The 24,007-nt window shown below is 44.7% G+C and overlaps 1 pseudogene; it reads right to left on the bottom strand.

The window, feature by feature from the left end:
* Nucleotides 1-2,649: 2,649 nt before the first annotated feature.
* The window catches only part of LOC127058372 (major facilitator superfamily domain-containing protein 1-like), a 33,997-nt pseudogene continuing 12,639 nt past the window's right edge, over nucleotides 2,650-24,007 (bottom strand).

The raw sequence follows: 24,007 nt of genomic DNA on the forward strand, positions 1-24,007 counted from the left end.
GGCCTGAGTGGTAACAGCTAATTTAAGAAAGGCGTCTTAGAGGCATTGTGGATAGTCCTATGAAAACATCTGCTCAATGTGCAGCAGTCGTCAAAAAAAGCTAATAATGTTAGGAACCAATAGGAAAGGGATAGATAGGATAGTAAGCATGCCACTATATAAATCCATGGTATTTGTGCGCGCCCCCCCCCCTCCGAATACTGCATGCATTTCTGGTCACGCCATCTCACAAAATTATTAAGAATGGAAAAGGAACAGAGAAGGACAACAAAAATAATTAGAAGTATGGCACAGCTGCCATGTGAGGAGAGATTAAAAAGACGGATGATTCAGCTTGGAAAAAGAAATGACTAATAGGGGGGACAGAGGGCTATAAAATTACATGAGAACCAAGGGTTACCCAATGAAATGGATGATAGGATGGATCAATCAAAATTACCTGATTCTATTCAGTCCCTTTACAGCATCTGACATTGGCCACTGTCAGGAGACCGAATGCTGAGCTAGACAGTCTATTGTGTGGCCATTATGTTAAGTAGTAACTTTGATAACAGTGCTGACTGCTATGTTTTTTGTGAAGTGTTAGACTGCTGCTTATGCTGATGTTAACTAGGCACAGAACATCTGTTACTCTTCTGAGAAAGAGCCCTACTATGTGTGTCCTACACTGGACTATAGAAATCCCAGCATGCATTTCTAAATGTAACTACAGAATGTTACAGCATGGAGGTCTAGTAATATGATGCCAATGCAGAATAGCAGTGATTGCATGTAAAAAAGATGCATTTAAAGGGATAGTATAGCTGAGGTCTGCTTTACTAACCCATCAAAGTCTCCCCTCAACTAAGTGGTGGCTAAAACTATTGTTAGAATCATAGAAGATTAGGGTTGGAAGAGACCTCAGGAGGTCATCTAGTCTAACCCCCTGCTCAGTGCAGGACATGCCAACTAAATCATCCCAGCCAAGGCTTTGTCAAGCTGGGCCTTACAAACCTCTAAGGAGGGAGATACAACCACCTCCCTAGGTAACCCATTCCAGTGCTTCACCACTCTCCTAGTGGAATAGTTTTTCCTAATATCCAACCTAGACCTCCTCCACTGCAACTTGAGACCATTGCTCCTTGTTCTGTCATCTGCCACAACTGAGAACAGCCAAGCTCCATCCTCTTTGGAACCCCCCTGCAGGTTATCAAATCCCACCTCACTCTTCTCTTCTGCAGACTAAATAAGCTGTTGTGGACAAATAACACAGGCTCACACTCAGCCATGGGGAAGTTTCAAGCTCTGTCCAATTATGACCATCTCTATAGGATACATACTCACATTACAAGCATCTCCATTGTACTGCCTCATGATAGTAGAAGGTATGAGCATAAGCCATCAAGTTTTCAGGAAAGGGCACCATATCTTTCAAAATCTGCCACAGGAAACTGGAGCAGGTTATGGCCTCTCCCCTCAGCCTTTCAGTTGCCTTAGTCAAAGTCCAGTCCTTCCATCGTTTGCATTAGGTGTACTGTGAGTCAGAGTAGCTTCAGATGAACTTACACATACTAACAGAAGGCAGAGAGGGAATTGTTACATAAAAACCTATCCTAGCTCAGCTGTGTCACAGGAACAGAATTTGCTGTAATAGAGGATTTCTCCTCTGTAACAATTACTTTAGGAAAGGTTACTTTATTGGACTCATCAGTACACCTTTTGTTCTCACATTAATACAGAAGTTAGTAATTTTACTCTGCAATTGTTTGACCACGTACAAGCAGCAACTTCCAAACCTGTCATTTTTTTTAGCAAAGCATCTTTCAAGTGGTTGCTCTCAGCGCTGTTTAACAATGAAATTAACACACACTTGAGGCATCATCCTCAGTGCTTACAAGAGCACCATTCAAGAGGTTGCATAGTAAAGATGATTGTTTTACATATCTGTACAGGTCAATGCTCAATGTGCACTGACAATCGCTAGTATAAGATCAGGTTTTAAGGGGGTTTATTTACTATTTTTGATCAACAGTTTCATATAATTTGAAGGTAACATTGCTGTATCTGAATAATGCAGCTTGTGGGAGTGTTAAGCAAAAAGTTTGGCTAGTTTTCACATAATTGGTCTTGCCAATTTAAAATAAGTAAAACAATCCCAACAGCCTCTACCAGGACAAAGTGGCACTCTTATTTACACACAATGAATTTGTGAAAGGACATTGACAATCAACTGCAATTATTGAAATGGAAGGCTACTCAACCTGTTCACGCCACTGTGTGAGGAGCTTTCTGTGAAGGTGCAGTGATATTTTAATGTAATACCTTACATTAACACATTTATAATGATGAATTAAGGTGAATTATAAGATGGTATATAGTTGCTTAGAACAAACTTCAGGTGGACTGAGTTTAGACTCTAAACATCGTAGTGTAGTCCATTTGAAAAAGTGTACCACATAAGCTTCATCACTGGCTTAATGTACCATATGGCTGATTTGTTCCAGACACAAGGAACAAAAACAACTTTCCCTTCATATGCATAATTCCCTTCATACCAGCTTGTTTTCATGGATGACTGAATAAGGTTACCCTTGTTAAAAAAAAATACAAGCTAAAAATATTACAATGTATTCCTTAAAAGCATACAATTGGAAATACAGAGGGACAATACTGTGCCAGCAACCAGTTGTAGTTGTACTCTGTCACTGTAGGATCCAAAATAGGGCATCCTGATGCTTCTTAGTTGATTAACCCTTCATCTCCCACTTCATCCAGGAGCAGTGCTGTGCCTACAGGCTGTCTGACCTGTTCTGCAGATGATCGCTTTGTTGCTCTGTTCAGTGTCCCACCCTGGCAATTCAGAAAAGCAGATAGTGAAACAAACAAGGAGCTTTCCTAGAGAATGTGTGTAGCTTACAGACAACCTTTCAGCAGATATTTAGGTCTTCAATATTTTGTGCAACTCATCTTGGGGAAGGAATGTGTGATCAGGCCACCAACATACGTAATACTGGAGGTTCCCACCATTGCCACTCCTATCTTTAAAAGTATGGTAACAAAACACGGAAAGCAGTAGGTATCTGCAGAATATTCTGCAGTGACCAACTCAACAGTACCTATCCCGAGTGAGAAAACCTTCCTTATACAAACTCTGCACTACCTAAAGTCCCTTTCAAACCAACATTTTGGGAACTAAGTTTACACCTAAGAACTGCCCCAATGCACTTTTTGTAGGAAATACCTAGTGTCCAAGGCATCTTGCCCTGGATATAGGAGGGTAATGAAAGTTTAAGCATGTTACCACCTGCTGCTTGTCCACCACGTTGAGGCTAACAGAGGCAGTAATGCATGCAATGGTGTTTGCCAGCATGAAGATCATCATCTGTTGCCAGTGCCATAGTGGGATCTTTAGTTCACGGTGGGTCCAGAAGATGAACAAACAATGATCATGGGAGAATGTGTTTCCTCTTGCTATATAACATCCAAATAAAATGAAGCAGCACATGTGTTGGCTTTTGTGTCCTGAACAGGCATGGTTTAGACCACAAACAAAACTGGTTTTATGCTCTCAGTTTAGTCCCCATCAGCACAACTTGTGGGCTTTTGCTTAAGAGACAAAAGGCACTAGTTCTCACCTGGACTTGGTTCCCAGAATGTGTCCAATGATCAGATTGGAGAGACCAATTCCAATCATCTGCACAGAGGTTGCAAGCCCCATAGCTGTACCTAATGTTGCCTAGGGAACCACAAGGGGCATGGATGGCCACAGACTCGCCTGTTGTAAGGAGTAATGAAATGGGCTGATGTTAAAGTAGGAAAAGTTTGCTGCCAAGACACTTTCCAGAAGAGTCTAACAATTCAAGCCCCAGCTTCAGGCTACTAGCTGATCGACTGAGGGAGAAAGGAAGTTGTCCCCATTACACATTTGGATGCCTTATGGAGGGGTTTACATCTTCCTCTGACTCATCCACCAATGGCCACTATCAGACCAGAAGATTACTGTAAATGGATGATGAGAGTGCCTACATCTTTCCTCTCCAGTTACTGCAGTCAACTTAAAGCACACACAATTCAGAGTCAAACATCTCAATAAGGAGCTGGGATAACTGACTTAGGTGGACACTCTACATCTTGCTCAAAAGGTGTTATGAAATGTTTCCCACACACCATGCCAATGGGTTCCTTAAGCTGTTTTGGGTTATACCGAGGTGTTTGCTGACTACATCCTTTGGGCTTTGTAATCCAAAGACCTCAGAATGCACACATGCCCAATGTTTAGCCCTTGGCTAGTGTAAAATGCCAGTGTCTGGAAAGGAGTGAGGAGGGAACCAAAGTTATGACGTGACTAGCTAATGCTGTGGCTTCTACATACTTACAGCAGCAAAGGAGTAAGTGATCCCCAGCCAGATGGTAGAGACAAGCGGAGGAACAAATGAAAATGCCAGGAGAGCAAAGACTGGCAGAGTCAGCACAGCACAACCAACTGCAAACACACCTCTCAGTCCTACATAGTCCTGATGAAGGACAAACAGAAGGTGATTTACCAAGAGTCCCCCACTGTTTCCACCAGGGTTCCAGTGTGCTCCTCCTCAATGAGCACAGCTGAGCTATGCATGCTGGTAAATGATAACTTAGCTCTGCCTGTGCTCCTCAATCCTGACCTGCAGCACTTCCCTCACTGTTTTATCTTGGGCCTCTCATGAGTATTCAGCTATTGGTGTCATACTTCTACAACAGGAACCAGGGGATCAGAGATCAAACTCATTTCACTTCTGACCTAATACAGAATGGTCCTTGGGGTTTCTAAACTAGTCTGTTAACCCCCTGAATCACTAATGACCTAACTCCAGAGCTCTAAACACTCAATCTCTGTCAGAGATGCACAAAATATTATTTGTACTAAGCCTTGATCTATCAGCAGATAATCCACCATGTAGCTGATGTTCTGCTAAGTATTGGGTACTCACGATTAATATGCCAACTGCTGCAGAGAGAACAAGAGAGCTGTCGTATACTGCCCCAGCAATGTAAGCGGCTGCCTGCTGACTGTAGCCAGAGTACTTATCCTGGATAAACTTGCTAAAAATAAAATTGAGGGGGACAAAAAAAAATTTCATTAGGATTCTTGGTCTGGTTATCTTAGCACAAAGCAAGTCTGAGCACACATCTGGACAGGGAGTTTTTAATTAGAGAACTTGTCAAAGCAAAAACTCAAATCAATCTGCATACTCCTCATTTTTTAAAAAGGTGTGCTCTGCAAAAAGGTCTGGTGGAGGACGAAGGGAGGTTTGTGCCCTTCCTTGCTATGGCCTGGTCTACACTATGAGTTTATTTCGAATTTAGCAGCGTTAAACCAAATTAACGCTGCACCCGTCCACACAACAAAGCCCTCTATTTTGATATAAAGGGCTCTTAATATCGATATCTGTACTCCTCCCCGACGAGGGGAGTAGCACTGAAATCAGTATTGCCATTTCGGATTAGGGTTAGTGTGGCCGCAATTCAACGGTATTGGCCTCCGGGAGCTATCCCACAATGCACCATTGTGACTGCTCTGGACAGCAATCTGAACTCAGATGCACTGGCCAGGTAGACAGGAAAAGCCCCGCGAACTTTTGATTTTCATTTCCTGTTTGTCCAGCGTGGAACACTGATCAGCACAGGTGACCATGCAGTCCCAGAATCAAAAAAGAGCTCCAGCATGGACCGTACGGGAGACACTGAATCTGATCTCTGTATGGGGAGATGAGTCCGTTCTATCAGAACTCCGTTCCAAAAGACGAAATGTCAAAACATTTGAAAAAATCTCCAAGGTCATGATGATCAGAGGCCACAACAGGGACTCAACACAGTGCTGCGTGAAACGTAAGGAGCTGAGACAAGCATACCAGAAAGCCAAAGAATGAAATGGACGCTCACAGAGGGAGGGGTGACTGACGACTGCAGCTATCCCACAGTTCCCACACTCTCTGAAAACCATTTGAATTCTTGGCTGAGCTCCCAAAGCCTGAAGGATCAAAAACATTGTCGCGGGTGGTTCAGGGGATATGTCATCAGCCTTCCCCCACCCCGTGAAAGCAAAGGGAAAAGAATCGTTTCTCGCCTTTTTTTCAATGTCACCGTATGTCTACTGGATGCTGCTGGCAGACGCGGTGCTGCAGTGCTACACAGCAGTGGCCCCTTCCCTTCCCTTCCCGACGGCAGACGGTACAGTAGGACTGATAGTCATCATCGTTGTCCCGTGAGTGCTCCTGGCTGGCCTCGGTGAAGTCGGCCGGGGGTACCTGGGCAAAAATGGGAATGACTCCTGGTCATTCTCTTCTTTAAGTTTTGTCTCCTGGAGATTCACTCCTGCCTGGACCATCATGGCAGCTGGAAGCTGCTCTCCCTTCCCCTCCCCCCTTTGATCTATGCTTGCAGAGGCAATAAAGTCAGTGTTGTTTCTTATTCATGCATTCTTTATTACTTCATCATACAAATGGGGGGATAACTGCCATGATAGCCCAGGAAGGGTGGGAGCGGAGGGAAGCAGTGGGTGGGGTTGTTGCAGGGGCACCCCCTAGAATGGCATGCAGCTCATCATTTCTGCGGGATGTCTGAGGCTCTGACCCGGAGCGGCCGTTTGCCTCTCTGGTTTTTTAGTAGGCTTGCCTGATATTCTAGGTTGGACTGACTCTCCATTAGACAAAACTTGAAGAAGAGAATGACCTGGAGAGTCATTCCCATTTTTGTCCATGCGCCCCTGGCTGACCTCACTGAGGCTGGCCAGGAGCACCCATGACAGCAGCAGACAGTACAGTAAAGCTGGTAACTCTCATTGTCAACTTGCAAAAGGCAAGGGGATGCTGCTGTGTAGCGCTGCAGTACCACGTCTGTTAGCAACATCCAGTAGACATACGGTGACAGTGAAAAAAGGCTGAATGGGCTCCATGGTTGCCTTGCTATGGCATCTGCCCAGGCAATCCAGGGAAAAGGGCGCGAAATGATTGTCTGCTGTCGCTTTCATGGAGGGAGGACTGACTGATGACATTTACCCAGAATCACCCGCGACACTGTTTTTGCCCCATCATGCATTGGTATCTCAACTCAGAATTCCAATGGGCGGGGAAGACTGCGGGAACTATGAGATAGCTACCCACAGTGCAACGCTCTGGAAATTGACGCTAGCCTCGGTACATGGATGCACACTGCTGAATTAATGTGCTTAGTGTGGCTGCGTGCACTCGACTTTATACAATCTGTTTCCAAAAATTGGTTTCTGTAAAATTGGAATAATCCCGTAGTGTAGACATACCCTTTTATAATGGATAAAGGAGGCCTGAAAGTTTGGGAGCATGGGGAGAGGGGCATGCATCTTGGAAATTCCAGGAACAGCAAGTCCTGTTTTCCCTGGTGGTCTCCTTGTGGGAGTAGAAGATTTCTCAGCCCTGAAACTGAAAGGCTGAGAGGGATGTTAAATTTTTAGATACATTAACTCAAAACGGTGGAGGGAAGGATCAGCATTTAACAACTTCAACCCTTTGATTAAGGGCTCAGAAATTTCCCACTCCAGTTCTCTACTGGTCAAAGAAGATATCCAATAAAAGCAGAGAAGACAGGCCCAAACATTGCTACAGCGGAAAACAAGCTCCTTTGTACATTACGGAGGACAAACCTGGCATAAACCTAGTGTTTTTAAAATCCTTTGTCGGGCCCCTAGATTTCTAGTGGCCAGCCACTGCTTAGCAGCTTTGAGAAACTAATTTATCTGGAAATCCTCTGCTTACTGGTTACTTTTAAGTGACTAGAATTATTAAATAATTAAAAATGCTGTCCTTGCAGATTTACTGCCATAGATCCAAGACCAAGGACAGGGTAGGCCCACTGCTCAGTGAGAAGGGAGGAACAGTAACAGGAAACTTGGAAATGGCAGAGATGCTTAATGACTTCTTTGTTTCGGTCTTCACTGAGAAGTCTGAAGGAATGTCTAACATAGTGAATGCTTATGGGAAGGGGGTAGGTTTATAAGATAAAATAAAAAAAGAGCAAGTTAAGAATCACTTAGAAAAGTTAGATGACTGCAAGTCACCAGGGCCTGATGAAATGCATCCTAGAATACTCAAGGAGTTAATAGAGGAGGTATCTGAGCCCCTAGCTATTATCTTTGGAAAGTCATAGGAGACGGGAGAGATTCCAGAAGACTGGAAAAGGGCAAATATAGTGCCCATCTATAAAAAGGGAAATAAAAACAACCCAGGAAACTACAGACCAGTTAGTTTAACTTCTGTGCCAGGGAAGATAATGGAGCAAGTAATTAAAGAAATCATCTGCAAACACTTGGAAGGTGGTAAGGTGATAGGGAATAGCCAGCATGGATTTGTAAAGAACAAATCGTGTCAAACCAATCTGATAGCTTTCTTTGATAAGATAGCGAGTCTTGTGGATAAGGGAGAGTGGTGGATCTGGTATACCTAGATTTTAGTAAGGCATTTGATACGGTCTCGCAAAATATCCTTATCGATAAACTAGGCAAATACAATTTAGATGGGGCTACTAGAAGGTGGGTGCATAACTGGCTGGATAACCGTACTCAGAGAGTAGTTATTAATGGCTCCCAATCCTGCTGGAAAGGTATAACAAGTGGGGTTCCACAGGAGTTTGTTTTGGGACCGGCTCTGTTCAATATCTTCATCAACGACTTAGATGTTGGCGTAGAAAGTACGCTTACTAAGTTTGCAGATGATACCAAACTGGGAGGGATTGCAACTGCTTTGGAGGACAGGGCCAAAATTCAAAATGATCTGGACAAATTGGAGAAATGGTCTGAGGTAAACCGGATGAAGTTCAATAAAGACAAATGCAAAGTGCTCCACTTAGGAAGGAACAATCAGTTTCACACATACAGAATGGGAAGAGACTGTCTAGGAAGGAGTATGGCAGAAAGAGATCTAGGGGTCATAGTGGACCACAAGCTAAATATGAGTCAACAGTGTGATACTGTTGCAAAAGAAAAGCAAACGTGATTCTGGGATGCATTAACAGGTGTGTTGTAAACAAGACACGAGAAGTCATTCTTCTGCTCTACTCTGTGCTAGTTAGGCCTCAGCTGGAGTATTGTGTCCAGTTCTGGGCACTGCATTTCAAGAAAGATGTGGAGAAATTGGAGAGGGTCCAGAGAAGAGCAACAAGAATGATTAAAGGTCTTGAGAACATGACCTATGAAGGAAGGCTGAAAGAATTGGGTTTATTTAGTTTGGAAAAGAGAAGACTGAGAGGGGACTCATAGACTCACAGACTCTAGGACTGGAAGGGACCTCGACAGGTCATCGATTCCAGTCCCCTGCCCTCATGGCAGGACCAAATACTGTCTAGACCATCCCTGATAGACATTTATCTAACCTACTCTTAAATATCTCCAGAGGTGGAGATTCCACAACTTCCCTAGGCAATCTATTCCAGTGTTTAACTACCCTGACAGTTAGGAACTTTTTCCTAATGTCCAACCTAAATCGGCCTTGCTGCAGTTTAAGCCCATTGCTTCTTGTTCTATCATTGGAGGCTAAGGTGAACAAGTTTTCTCCCTCCTCCTGATGACACCCTTTTAGATACCTGAAAACTTCTGTCATGTCCTCTCAGTCTTCTCTTTTCCAAACTAAAACAAACCCAATTCCTTCAGCCTTCCTTCATAGGTCATGTTCTCAAGACCTTTAATCATTCTTGTTGCTCTTCTCTGGACCCTCTCCAATTTCATGATAGCAGTTTTCTGGTATCTAAAAGGGTGTCATCAGGAGGAGGGAGAAAACTTGTTCACCTTAACCTCTAATGATAGAACAAGAAGCAATGGGCTTAAACTGCAGCAAGGGAGATTTAGGTTGGACATTAGGAAAAAGTTCCTAACTGTTAGGGTAGTTAGGAATAAATTGCCTAGGGAGGTTGTGGAATCTCCATCTCTGGAGATATTTAAGAGTAGGTTAGATAGATGTCTATCAGGGATGGTCTAGACAGTATTTGGTCCTGCCATGAGGACAGAGGACTGGACTTGATGACCTCTCGAGGTCCCTTCCAGTCCTAGAGTCTATGAGTCTATGAGTCTATAATCAATGACATGGAAGGCACTGAGCCATGATTCTTGTTTTGGAAACAAGCCTGGAATTAATCTGCCAAAAGAGGAATTTGAAACATGACTCTTTGTTCCGGAGGCAGTGTGGAGTATTGCTCCATGACAGAACATGGGGCTACAGCAGTGCAGGTATCAGGCCGTATGGGGACCATTTCTGGGTAAGGTAAGCAGATGACAGCTGGCCAGAGAACCCATTTCAAGGAGTCCAGGGAGAGCCCCAAAGAGCCAAGTACTGTGCGTTTTGCTTTCAGTAGGTTCTAATATTAGGATCTTTTTTGTTAATTGCTGCAGCGGCACAGGAGCCAGCAAACAGAGCTGTAAACAGGGGAGTTTCAGTGGGAGTTTACAGGGGGAGTTTGTGGGGGAGACTAGGCAGAGTAATTGACAGGCTAGTGAAGGGAGGGGGTGGTGTTCTGCCAGTGTTCTGGTGCCTGTTGGGGGTTTGTTTTGCTGTAGGTGGTGGAGGTTTGCTTTGGTTTGTGTTTCCTGGACTAACAGGTTTTAGGTGGGAAGGCTATGACCAATACAGAGGCAGCAGTGAAAGATACAATGAGGATGGCTGGATGTGGAAGCTGTAGCATGTACATGATCCTGGAGGGGGTACCTGAAAAGAGTTTTGTCTGCATAAAGTGCCGCCTGATAGAGCTGATGGAAGAAAAGATCCAAGAACCAGAGATGCAGGTGGAAACTGTGGTTGAGTTTAGAAGGGGGTTTGAGCGGATGATGGAGCAAAGACATGAGGAGGCTGAAGGGAAAAGCTCAGACTTGCAGATGGAAGCAGGACCAAAGAATTCTGAGGGGAGGCTGCTGGGGAAGGAAAGTGGACAGTGGAAGCATGTGACTAAGAGAACCAGGCAGAGGAAAAGATGGGCCAGTGAAGGAACAATAGAGCTCAGGAACAGGTTTGCAGAGTTGGAAAATGAAGAAGGGGCACAGCAGGTGGTCGCTGAAAGTGAGAGGGCAAGAAAGAAGAGAAGAACAGCTAGCCCTACAGGAAGAGGTGAAGAGTCAATAGAGACAACACCAAATATGAGCCCCTGGAGGATACCGGATGGGTTGCAGAGGATTGCAAGGGACAACAGAAATCGAGAGGACTTGCAGCCAGAGGGAACAAGGGATAGACCAGAGAATCACGCTGTCACCAGGAAAAGGCAGGTCTACGTGATTAGGGGCTCATTACTGAGAAGAACAGACAGGCCTGTAACTAGAGCTGATCCAGAGAACAGAAGGGTGTGCTGTCTGGCGGGTGCTAAGATATGGGATGTGGACCTGAGGCTGAAAAGGATCCTAACGGGAGCGGGAAAGAATCTGCTGATAGTCCTTCATGTGGGAACAAATGATTCAGCTAGATTCTCGCTGGAACGTATCAAGGGAGACTATGCCAAACTGGGAAAGATGCTTAAGGAAATCGAAGCTCAGGTGATCTTCAGTGGGATTCTGCATGTTCCTAGAGAAAAGCAACAAAGGTGTGACAAAATTATGGCAATCAACAGATAGCTCAGGCAGTGTTGCTATAAGGAGGGCGTTGGGATGTATGGCCACTGGGAAGCATTCATGGACAGAGGACTATTCTCTCGGGATAGACTTCACCTGAGGAAGGAGGGAAATAGATTTCTAGGATGGAGGCTGGCACAACTGATTAAGAGAGCTTTAAACTAGGAATCTGGGCAACATGGTTGAGAGATGTCCAGGTAATCTTCACACTGGAATTTAACACTGAGAGGGAAGAAAACAAAGTAAGAAAGGATACAGCTGTGGGTAGAAGAAAGGACATAAGGAGGAAGGGTAGTGTAGATACCAGTCTAATAGGTGATACTGGTGATAGAATGTCTGTGCCTAATAGGGTAAAGAGTGTGAGTGTAGCCAAACAGCAAGAATTAAGATGTTTGTACACCAATGCGAGGAGCCTAGGTAACAAAATGGAGGAACTAGAGCTAGTGGTGCAGGAAGTGAAACCGGATATTATAGGGATAACAGAAACATGGTTGAACAGTAGACTTGAGTGGAGTACAGGTATTGAAGGCTATGTGCTGTTTAGGAAAGACAGAAATAAAGGCAAAGGTGGTGGAGTAGCATTGTATATCAATGATGAGGTAAACTGTAAAGAAATAAGAAGTGATGGAATGGATAAGCCAGAGTCTGTCTGGGCAAAAATCACATTGGGAAAGAAAGCTACTAGAGCCTCCCCTGAGATAGTGCTTGGAGTGTGCTACAGACCGCCGGGATCCGATTTGGATATGGATAGAGACCTCTTTAATGTTTTTAATGAAGTAAACACTAATGGGAATTGTGCGATCATGGAAGACTTTAACTTCCCAGATATAGACTGGAGGACAAGTGCTAGTAATAATAATAGGGCTCAGATTTTTCTGGATGCGATAGCTGATGGATTTCTTCACCAAGCAGTTGAAGAACCAACAAGAGGGGACGCCATTTTAGATTTGGTTTTGGTGAGTAATGAGGACCTCATAGAAGAAATGGTGGTAGGGGACAACCTTGGTTTGAGTGATCATGAGCTAATTCAGTTCAAACTAGATGGAAGGATAAACAAAAATAGATCTGGGACTACGGTTTTTTATTTCAAAAGGTCTAACTTTAAAGAATTAAGGAAATTAGTTAGGGAAGTGGATTGGACTGAAGAACTTGTGGATCTAAAGGTGGAGGAGGCCTGGAATTACTTCAAGTCAAAGTTGCAGAAACTATCAAAAGCCTGCATCGCAAGAAAGGGGAAAAAATTCATAGGCAGATGTTGTAGATCAAGCTGGATGACCAAGCATCTCAGAGAGGTGATTAAGAAAAAGAAGAAAGCCTACAAGGAGTGGAAGATGGGAGGGATTAGCAAGGAAAGCTACCTTATTAAGGTCAGAACATGTAGAGATAAAGTGAGAAAGGCCAAAAGCCATGTAGAGTTGGACCTTGCAAAAGTATTAAAACCAACAGTAAAAGGTTCTATAGCCATATAAATAAGAAGAAAACAAAGAAAGAAGAAGTGGGACCATTAAACACTGAAGATGGAGTGGAGGTTAAGGATAATCTAGGCATGGCCCAATAGCTAAACAAATACTTTGCCTCAATCTTTAATGAGGCTAATGAGGAGCTTAGGGATAATGGTAGGATGACAAATGGGAATGAGGATATGGAGGTAGATATTACCACATCAGAAGTAGAAGCCAAACTCAAACAGTTTAATGTGATGAAATTGGAGGGCCCAGATAATCTTCATCCAAGAATATTGCAGGAACTGGCACATGAAATTGCAAGCCCATTAGCAAGAATTTTTAATGAATCAGTAAACTCAGGGCTTGTACCGTATGACTGGAGAATTGCTAAGACCATTCCTATTTTTAAGAAAGGGAAAAAAAGTGATCCGAGTAACAATAGGCCTGTTAGTTTGATATCTGTAGTATGCAAGGTCTTGGAAAAAATTTTGAAGGAGAAAGTAGTTAAGGACATTGAGGTCAATGGTAATTGGGACAAAATACAACATGGTTTTACAAAAGGTAGATAGTGCCAAACCAACCTGATCTCCTTCTTTGAGAAGGTAACAGATTTTTTAGACAAAGGAAACACAATGGATCTAATTTACCTCGATTTCAGTAAGGCATTTGATAGAGTACCTCATGGGGAATTATTAATTAAATTGGAAAAGATGGGAATCAATATGAAAATTGAAAAATGGATAAGGAACTGGTTAAAGGGGAGACTACAATGGGTCATACTGAAAGGTGAACTGTCAGGCTGGAAGGAAGTTACTAGTGGAGTTCCTCAGGGATCGGTTTTGGGACCAATCTTATTTAATGTTTTTATTACTGACCTTGTGTCATAACCTTCTCTCTAGCAAGGGCTAAAGAGTGTCGGAGGGTGCTTTGTAGGTTGCTTACAAAGTCCAGAATGTTAGTTTCTGGAGAAGGCGTAAACCCCTCCCATTGCTGCTTCACCAACTGTAATGGTCCCTTAACCTCGTGACCATACACAAGTTCAAATGGTGAAAACCCTAAACTGGGATGTGGTACAGCCCTGTAGGCAAACAGCAACTGCTGCAACACTAGGTTCCAATTATTGGAGAATTTGTTGATGAATTTTTGTATTATGGCCCCCAATGTTTCATTGAACCTTTTCACCAGGCCATTGGTGTGATGGTGGTACGGGGTGGCAACCAAGTGATTCACCCCATGAGTTTCCCACAGTTTTTCCATGGTCCCTGCCAGGAAATTAGACCCTGAATCTGTAAGGATGTTAGAGGGCCAACCTACCCTGGCAAAGATGTCTGTTAAGGCCAGGCACACAGTGTTAGCCCTGGTGTTGCCTAGAGCTACTGCTTCTGGCCATCGGGTAGCAAAGTCCACTAAAGTCAGTACGTACTGCTTTCCTCTGGGCGTCTTTTTTGGGAAAGGGCCCAGAATATCCACAGCTACTCGCTGAAATGGGACCTCAATTATGGGGAGTGGCTGGAGAGGGGCTTTGACCTGGTCTTGAGGCTTTCCCACTCTTTGGCATACCTCACAAGACTGGACATACTTGGCAACGTCCTTGCCCATCCCCTCCCAGTGGAAGGACTTCCCCAACCGGTCTTTGGTTCTGTTCACCCCAGCATGGCCACTGGGATGATCATGGGCTAAGCTTAAGAGCTTCCCCCGGTACTCAGTTGGAACCACCAACTGTTTTTGCGGCTGCCATTCTTCCCGGTGTCCACCAGAAAGAATTTCCTTGTATAAAAGTCCTTGGTCTATAACAAACCGGGATCGATTAGAAGAGCTGAGAGGCGGTGGGGTGCTCCGTGCCGCCGCCCAAGCTTTCTGAAGGCTGTCATCCGCTTCCTGCTCAGTCTGGAACTGTTCCCTTGAGGCTGGGGTCACCAGTTCTTCCTCAGACTGTGGACTTGGCCTTGGTCCCTCTGGAAGCGATGTAGGTGATGGGGTTGTTTCCGTTGCTGGTGAACCGCTCTCCGCTGGTGCACCTGAGGGTATTTCAGGCTCTGGCTGAGCCTTTTGGGTATGGCTGTCTGTTGCTTCTGCCAGTTGTGGCTCGCTGGCGCCCACTGGCATTGAGTTTGAAGAGGGGGTTGCAATCGCTGGTGCTGGTTGCTGTTCCAGTTCCGGGCCTGGGACTGGAGATGCTGTGGCTGTTTCAGTGGTAGGCATGGAATCCAGGTCCACTACCTCTGTCTGGGTCTCTGGTAACACAGACGGGGCCTTTGTGGACGGCTCAGGAACAGGAATGGGTCTGGAAGCTTGCCTGGTTTGGCTACGTGTAACCATTCCCACTCTCTTGGCCCACCTCACCTGGTTGGCCAAGTCTTCCCCCAGTAGCATGGGGATAGGATAATTGTCATAGACTGCAAAAGTCCACATTCCTGACCAGCCTTTGTACTGGACAGGCAGTTGAGCTGTAGGCAAGTCTACAGCTTGTGACATGAAGGGGTAAATTGTAACTTTGGCCTTTGGGTTGATGAATTTGGGGTCGACGAAGGATTGGTGGATAGCTGACACTTGTGCCCCCGTGTCTTTCCACGCAGTAACCTTCTTTCCGCCCACTCTCAAATTTTCCCTTCGCTCCAAGGGTATTTGAGAGGCATCCGGGCCTGGGGATCTTTGGTGTGATGGTGGTGTAATGAACTGCACTCGCATGGTGTTCTTGGGACAGTTGGCCTTGATATGTCCCAGTTCATTACACTTAAAGCATCTTCCATCTGATGGGTCACTGGGCCGAGGTGAGTTACTGGAGACTGGTGAGGTGGAAGAGTAGGGTGTCTGTGGCTTTACTTGGGTGGTATGTGGGGTCTTTGGCTGTCCTCGGTTGTAGGGTTTATGGTCTGTGTGCCCCCTGGGGTAATCGTTCCCCTTGACAGTAGCTTTCTTGCTTTCTGCCAGTTCCATCCATTTGGCTCCAATCTCCCCCGCCTCAGCGATATCTTTGGGTTTTCCATCTTGTATGTACCGTGTGATGTCTTCAGGAACACCATCCAAGAACTGCTCCATTTGTATGAGGAGGTGCAGTTCTTCCAAGGTTTGAACGTTGTTTCCTGTTATCCAGGCCTCATAGTTTTTTTGCAATGTAGTAGGCGTGTTTGGGAAATGACACCTCTGGTTTTCACTTTTGGGTTCTGAAGCGCCGACGGGCATGATCTGGGGTTATCCCCATTCGGTATCTGGCCTTGGTTTGAAAAAGTTTATAGTCATTCATTTGCTGCTTAGGCATTTCAGCTGCCACCTCTGCTAAAGGTCCACTGAGCTGTGACCTCAATTCTACCATGTACTGGTCTTCGGGGATGTTGTACCCAAGACAGGCTCTTTCAAAATTTTCCAAGAAGGCCTCGGTGTCATCACCTGCCTTGTAGGTGGGAAATTTCCTGTGCTGTGGAGCAATAATTGGCGCCGGGTTGTTAGGGTTGGTTGGCATATGCAGCCCAGCTTTTGCCAACTCCAGTTCATGTTTTCTCTGTTTTTCCTTCTCTTCATTCTCTTTTTGTTGTTTTTCCATTTCTTTTTGTTGTTTTTCCATTTCTTTTTGGTGCTTTTCCATGTCTCGGCGGTGGGCCAACTCTTCTTCTGCTTGTTTCCTTTGGTAGGCCACCTCTTCTTCTTCTAGTTTTCTTTTGTGTGCTGCCTCTTGGGCTGCCTGTTCTCTTTGGAAGGCTGCCAGTTTGATGCTTTCTTCCTTTTCTTTCAGCTCCATCTCTTTTTGTTTTATTTCTAGTTCCTGTTTGTGTTTTTCCATCTCTCGCCTGTGTTCAGCTTCTTTGATTTGTTCTTCGGCCTCAATTTTTGCCTTAGAAGTCATGGTTCCTGTTTTCTTGTGTTGGGGTGCCCTCCGGTGTTTATCTTCTGAACTGCAGGCTTTGTTGCCTCCTGGAGTCTGCCTAGCAACAGTGCCTTTAGCTAATCTTCAATGTTAAGTAAACCTGAAAAACCACTTTATTTGCATATATATAGTGCTGGTAATGACTCTCAATGGGAGTGCTATTGTGTGACAAAAGACCCTTAACAGTCTGGTAATGGCTTCTCGCTTAACATGCAAGCCACAAACTGCCAGAGAGAGCAGAAAAAAAAAATTCTCTCTGGTTCCCTTTTAAAACCAAACTGTTTCTCTCTGCTAAAAAGCCCTTAGCAGAGAAAAGAAAAATATAATATTCCTACTGGCTTCTGGATTCTGTCTATATCCCACCACTGCTACACCATGTCATAACCTTAGTCCCAGATTTGGACCTTAGCGTCCAAAATATGGGGGTTAGCATGAAAACCTCCAAGCTTAGTTACCAGCTTGGACCTGGTACCTGCTGCCACCACCCAAAAATTTAGAGTGTTTTGGGGCACTCTGGTCCCCCTGAAAAACCTTCCCTGGGGACCCCAAGACCCAAATCCCTTGAGTCTCAAAACAGAGGGAAATAATCCTTTTTCCCTTCCCCCCTCCAGGTGCTCCTGGAGAGATACACAGACACAAGCTCTGTGAAACTACACAGAGTGACTCCCCCTCTCCGTTCCCAATACTGGAAACCAAAAGCACTTTCCTATTCCCCCAGAGGGAATGCAAAATCAGGCTAGCAAATCCAACACACAGATCTCCCCTGATTTCTTCCTCCCACCAATTCCCTGGTGAGTACAGACTCAATTTCCCTGAAGTAAGGAAAAACTCCAACAGGTCTTAAAAGAAAGCTTTATATAAAAAGAAAGAAAAATACATACAAATGGTCTCTCTGTATTAAGATGACACAATACAGGGTCAATTGCTTAAAAGAATATTGAATAAACAGCCTTATTCAAAAAGAATACAAATTAAAGCACTCCAGCACTTATATTCATGCAAATACCAAAGAAAAGAAACCATATAACTTACTATCTGATCTCTTTGTTCTTACACTTAGAAACAGAAGACTAGAAAGTAGAAACTACTTCTCCAAAGCTCAGAGAAAGCAGGCAGACAGAAAACAAAGACTCAGACACAAACTTCCCTCCACCCAGAGTTGAAAAAATCCGGTTTTCTGATTGGTCCTCTGGTCAGGTGCTTCAGGTGAAAGAGACATTAACCCTTAGCTATCTGTTTATGACACCTTGGCACAAAAAGTGGAAATGTGCTAATAAAGTTTGCGGATGACACAAAGCTGGGAGGTATTGCTAACACAGAGAAGTACCGGGATATCATACAGGAAGATCTGGATGACCTTGTAAACTGGAGTAATTGTAATAGGATGAAATTTAATAGTGAAAAGTGCAAGGTCATGCATTTAGGGATTAATAAGAAGAATTTTTGTTATAAATTGGGGACACATCAGTTGGAAGTAAGAGAGGAGGAGAAGGACCTTGGAATATTGGTTGATCACAGGATGACTCTGAGCCGCTAATGTGATATGGCCATTAAAAAAGCTAATGCTGTTTCAGGATGCAGCAGGCGAGGTATTTCCAGTAAAGATAAGGAGGTGTTAGTACCGTTATACAAGGCACTGGTGAGACCTCATCTGGAATACTGTGTGCAGTTCTGGTCTCCCATGTTTAAGAAGGATGAATTCAAACTGGAACAGGTACAGAGAAGGGCTACTAGGATGATCCGAGGAATAGAAAACCTGCCTTATGAAAGGAGACTCAAAGAGCTTGGCTTGTTTAGCCTAACGAAAAGAAGGTTGAGGGGAGATATGATTGCTCTCTATAAATATATCAGAGGGATAAATATCAGGGAGGGAGAGGAATTATTTAAGCTTAGTACCAATGTGGACACAAGAACAAATGGATATAAACTGGACATTAAGAAGTTTAGACTTGAAATTAGATGAAGGTTTCTAACCATTAGAGGATTGAAGTTCTGGAACAGCCTTCCAAGGGGAGTAGTGGGGTCAAAAGACATATCTGGCTTCAAGACTAAGCTTGATAAGTTTATGGAGGGGATGGTATGATGGGATAGCCTCATTTTGGCAATTAATTCATCTTTGATTATTAGCAGGTAAATATGCCCCATGGCCTGTGATGGGATGTTGGAGGGGATGGGATCTGAATTACTACAGAGAATTCTTTCCTGGGTGCTGGCTGGTGAGTCTTGCCCACATGCTCAGGGTTTAACTGATCGCCATATTTGAGGTTGGGAAGGAATTTTCCTCCATGGCAGATTGGCAGAGGCCCTGGAGGTTTTTCACCTTCCTCTGCAGTGTGGGGCATGGGTCACTTGCTGGGGGATTCTCTGCACCTTGAGGTCTTTAAACCATGATTTGATGACTTCAATAACTCAGACATAGGTTAAGGCAGGGGTCGGCAACCTTTCAGAAGTGGTGTGCCGAGTCTTCATTTATTCACTCTGATTTAAGGTTTCGTGTGCCAGTAATACATTTTAACGTTTTTAGAAGGTCTCTTTCTATAAGTCTATAATATATAACTAAACTATTGTTGTATGTAAAGTAAATAAAGTTTTTAAAATGTTTAAGAAGCTTCATTTAAATTAAATTAAAATACAGAGCCCCCTGAACCGGTGGCCAGGACCTGGGCAATGCGAGTGCCACTGAAAACCAGCTTGCGTTCCGCCTTCGGCACCTGTGCCATAGGTTGCCTACCCCTGGGTTAGGGGTTTGTTCCAGGAGTGGGTGGGTGAGATTCTGTGGCCTGCATTGTGAAGGAGGTCAGACTAGATGACCATAATGGTCCCTTCTGACCTTAAGTCTATGAACCTATGAAGCCTGCAAGGACCCCTCCCCACCCCAAACTGCTGAGCTGTTTGTTTGTATTTATAAATATAGAGCCCTCCTTTTCATTTTTCTCCCAAGATCTCAAAGCACTTTGCTAATGTTAAGTTTTGCAAGCCACCTGTGAGAAAAGTAGAAGTATAGCCATTTGCAAAATGAGGAAACCAGACAGAGAAGCACTTTCCCCAAGGTTATATAGAATCTGTGTCAGAGCCAGGGCAGGCAGAACCCAGGTGTCTCAACTCCTAGTCTGCTACTCTAACTGCATTCCCTCCCACTGAGGTTCTAACATTTTGGAAATGGCACTGTGCTGTAGGAACTGCCATGCACAGCAATTTTAATCTATGCCTTATCTTAAGATGCTGGCTGGACACCTTCCAGGCAGCTGCTCACATGTGTGGCCGTCCTGGGATGCATCTTGGGAAGGCTGCAATGGTTCTGAGTTGTTTAGCCAGGAAACACTTTACAGCATCAGTGGCCATAAATCTGATCCCACTAGAGCCCTCAGCACCTTCCTTCTGTTGACACTGCCACTCTGGTAAGTGTTTTACTTGAATGGATTTATGCAGCACAAACCCCCTGACCCCAGAAGCTGGGCAGTTACATCTAGATGCACTTCATGAGCCTTTCAGGTGCTGGTCAGATGGGTTTCCTCTTTGCCATTGTCCCACCTAGGTCAGGAAAGAAGTATTAATTTGTAGAAAAGCACATTTGGAATTTCCCCAATCTTTGGAGTTCCGGAAGAATCCAAGTTCCTTTAAGGTTGCTTTGGACTGGAAATCCCCATGTCTTGCATCATCTTCAGAGATGGCTGCATAACACCGTACAAGGGAATTAAGAATCAAAGGACCCTGAAGTTCTATAGCTAAATGTTAAGCACCTTGCTTGAGAGGGACATTGCTCCCTTTCTGGCTTAGTGCTCACAAAGGCAGCAGTAAACAAGCTGTTTGGAAAGCTCCCCATTCCTCTGAGGTTCCCAGGCTAGCTGAATGGAGAGGAAGATGGACACTGTTAGCTCTGTACCGAAGCTCCAGTGCTGGGAACGGTTACCAGCGCCAATGCTACCTTTCTGGTCAGTACCTGGCATCTGCCACAAAAGGGAAGACCCCGTTGTAGAAGAACATGATGGTTAGGACTAGGAGCCAGTAGCGAAGTGGCAGTTGCCGGACATCCTGAACTCACTGTAAAGAGAAAAAAACCCTAGATTAATAGGATACAGACTACTTCCAACTTCATAATGATGTTACCTTCTTCCTCTACTATTCCATGAGAAGGGCCAGCTGGTGACTGGAGTCTGAAAGGTCACTCTTTCGCCTCTGGGAGTTCCAGCATTTGCTGTGCCCCTCCATACCCACATACCACCCTTCTCTGGCCGTATGGTCTAGTGCTTTTCCTTCCCTTCATAAAAGTCTGTAGCAGCAGAAGACTTTTCTGAGCAGAACTAGCAGCTGCCAGAGGCAAACCGTGGGATGAAACACAGCAGGGATGTAGGTACAACTAGGAGTTATTAATGAAGGGAAATACCAGAATATAACTAGTACATTAAGAATGGAAAACTATCATTAAGACCTTCCATCAGAGTATACTCTTCTGAAGTTTAATGGATCTGATGACCTGAAGCAATGGTAGCCCTGTTACTTGGGACACTAAGGGGTATGTCTACACTGCAATTAGACCCTCATGACTGGCCCACGCCAGCTGACTTGGGCTCACCAGGATGTTTAATTGCAGTGTTGACCTTTGGGAAGGTCCCAGAGCTCAGGCTGCAGCCTGAGCCCTGAACGTCTACACCACAATTAAACAGGCCCTTAGCCCAGCTGGGCTAGTCAGCTGGCATGGGCCAGTTACAGGTATCTAATTGCAGTATAGACATACTCTTGGAGAGTGTAGCACAAAGACTAGTTCTGCCTTGGCAGGAAGATGGGCTAGTTCTGACCAGATAACTCTGTAAATCACACAAGAGGAGGCTAGAATCTCATCTGTATTCACAAGCAACTTGCACAATGAACTCAGGTGAATGTTTGCTGACCCCTCATGCTCAGAGTGCTGGCTCTGGTCTCTGATAGGCTGGCAACATTTATTCTCCTTGTTTAGTTTAATTTTCACGATCTCTTGTTTGCAGCTGCAGAAGCCTAAGAGACTTATATGAAGAACTACCATATAAAACTTGGACAAGTGGCATTGGCTCCCTCTTCTGGCCAAGATCAGCTACCGCTATTGAAAACTTCAGTCACAAAATAAACTCAGCAGAGACAACACAATTCAGTTAGCCCATGCCAGAACCTCAAGGCTCTGGAGGAAAAGGCGGTCTGTATTCCACATACCACTTTCTTGGACTCTTGCTGGATAACCCCATCCAAGCCAAGCTGCTTCATGCCCACTTTGTCCAGCATGCTGACTGTGATGGCAGAAATAAAACCCAACGTACAGAGCAGGGTACCTGCAAACACAGAAGAGATTTTAGGACTTCCCTGGAGCAGGGAGAGCTGAATGACAGAGCCCTCTGCATGATTCATCTTCCTGGCTTCTCTCTTAGAACATGACTAGCACTTCTGTACTGAGCCACAAGTTGGATCCTTTACAATGTATGGATCAGCACAAGACTGAAAAGTTTGGGTTGCAAACATTGTAAGGCCAAGTTTTCACTGATTTTATAATAAGATCTGATAATATAATAAGATCTGATTGCCTTCTATGATGAGATAACTGGCTCTGTGGATATGGGGAAAGCGGGGGACGTGATTTATCTTGACTTTAGCAAAGCTTTTGATACGGTCTCCCACAATATTCGTGCCAGCAAGTTAAAGTAGTATGGACTGGATGAATGGACTATAAGGTGGATAGAAAGTTGGCTAGACTGTCAGACTCAACGGGTAGTGATCAACGGCTCAATGTCTAGCTGGCAGCTATTAAGTGGAGTGATCCCCAAGGGTCAGTCCTGGGGCCGGTTTTGTTCAACAGCTTTATTAATGATCTGGATGATGGGATGGATTGCACCCTCAGCAAGTTTGCAGATGACACTAAGCTGGGGGGAGAGGCAGATACGCTGGAAGGTAGGCATAGGTTCAGACTGACCTAGACAAATTGGGGGATTGGGCCAAAAGAAATTTGATGAGGTTCAACAAGGACCCCATGCACTGCTTCAGGCTGGGGACTGACTGGCTAAGCAGCAGTTCTGCAGAAAAGAACCTGTGGATTACAGTGGATAAGAAGTGGATATGAGTCAGCAGTGTGCCCTTGTTGCCAAGAAGGCTAATGGCATATTGGGCTGCATTAGTAGGAGCACTGCCAGCAGATCGAGGGAAGTGATTATTCCCCTCTATTCAGCATGTGGAGTACTGCGTCCAGTTTTGGGCCCCCCACTACAGAAAGGATGTAGACAAATTGGAAAGGGTCCAGCAGAGGGCAACAAAAATGATCAGGGGGCTGGGGCACATGACTTACGAGGAGAGGCTGAGGCAACTGGGCCTGTTTAGTCTGCAGAACAGAAGAGTGAGGGGGGATTTGATAGCAGCCTTCCACTACCTGAAGTGGGGTTCCAAAGAGGATGGAGCTTGGCTATACTCAGTGGTGGCAGATGACAGAACAAGGAGCAATCTTCTCAAGTTGCAGTGGGGGAGGTTTAGGATATTAGGAAACACTATTTCACTACAAGGATGGTGAAGTACTGGAATGGGTTACCTGGGGAGGTGGTAGAATCTCCATTCTTAGAAGTTTTTAAGGCCCGGTTTGACAAAGTCCTGGCTGGGATGATTTAGTTGGGGTTGGTCCTGCTTTGAGCAGGGGGTTGGACTAGATGACCTCCTGAGGTCTCTTCCAACCTTAATCTTCTATGATTCTATGCTTTAGTATTAATATTTCTGCTTATTGATACCTTCCTCCCCCAGCTGAGGATTAAAATAGTCCTGGTTATTGAAAATGGCTAAAGAAACCCCCAATGTCCATGGGACCAGGAGATCACCCGGCCTGTCTCCAGAAGACAGAGGGGAGAAAAACAACTCCCATACTTGCTGGTCTGCTTCACATTTGTAGAGTAACTGCAGATAAGGAAGGTCACATTGAGCCTTGGTGTAAACAGGTACAACTCAGAAAGAAGTCAATGGAGTTACGCTGGGTTATACCAGCAGTGAATTTGCCCCCAAGTGACTATTGCAAATCAGACTAGTTTTCTATCTGAATCCTTTTGAAAAAATCGAGCAAAGTTCACTTGAAAAGCCTGTTCAGATGTGCTTTTGCTTAGCATTGGTGTATTTAACCCTCCACATGTA

This window comes from Gopherus flavomarginatus, chromosome 9 (assembly GCF_025201925.1).
Source record: "Gopherus flavomarginatus isolate rGopFla2 chromosome 9, rGopFla2.mat.asm, whole genome shotgun sequence".
Lineage (NCBI taxonomy): Eukaryota > Metazoa > Chordata > Testudines > Testudinidae > Gopherus > Gopherus flavomarginatus.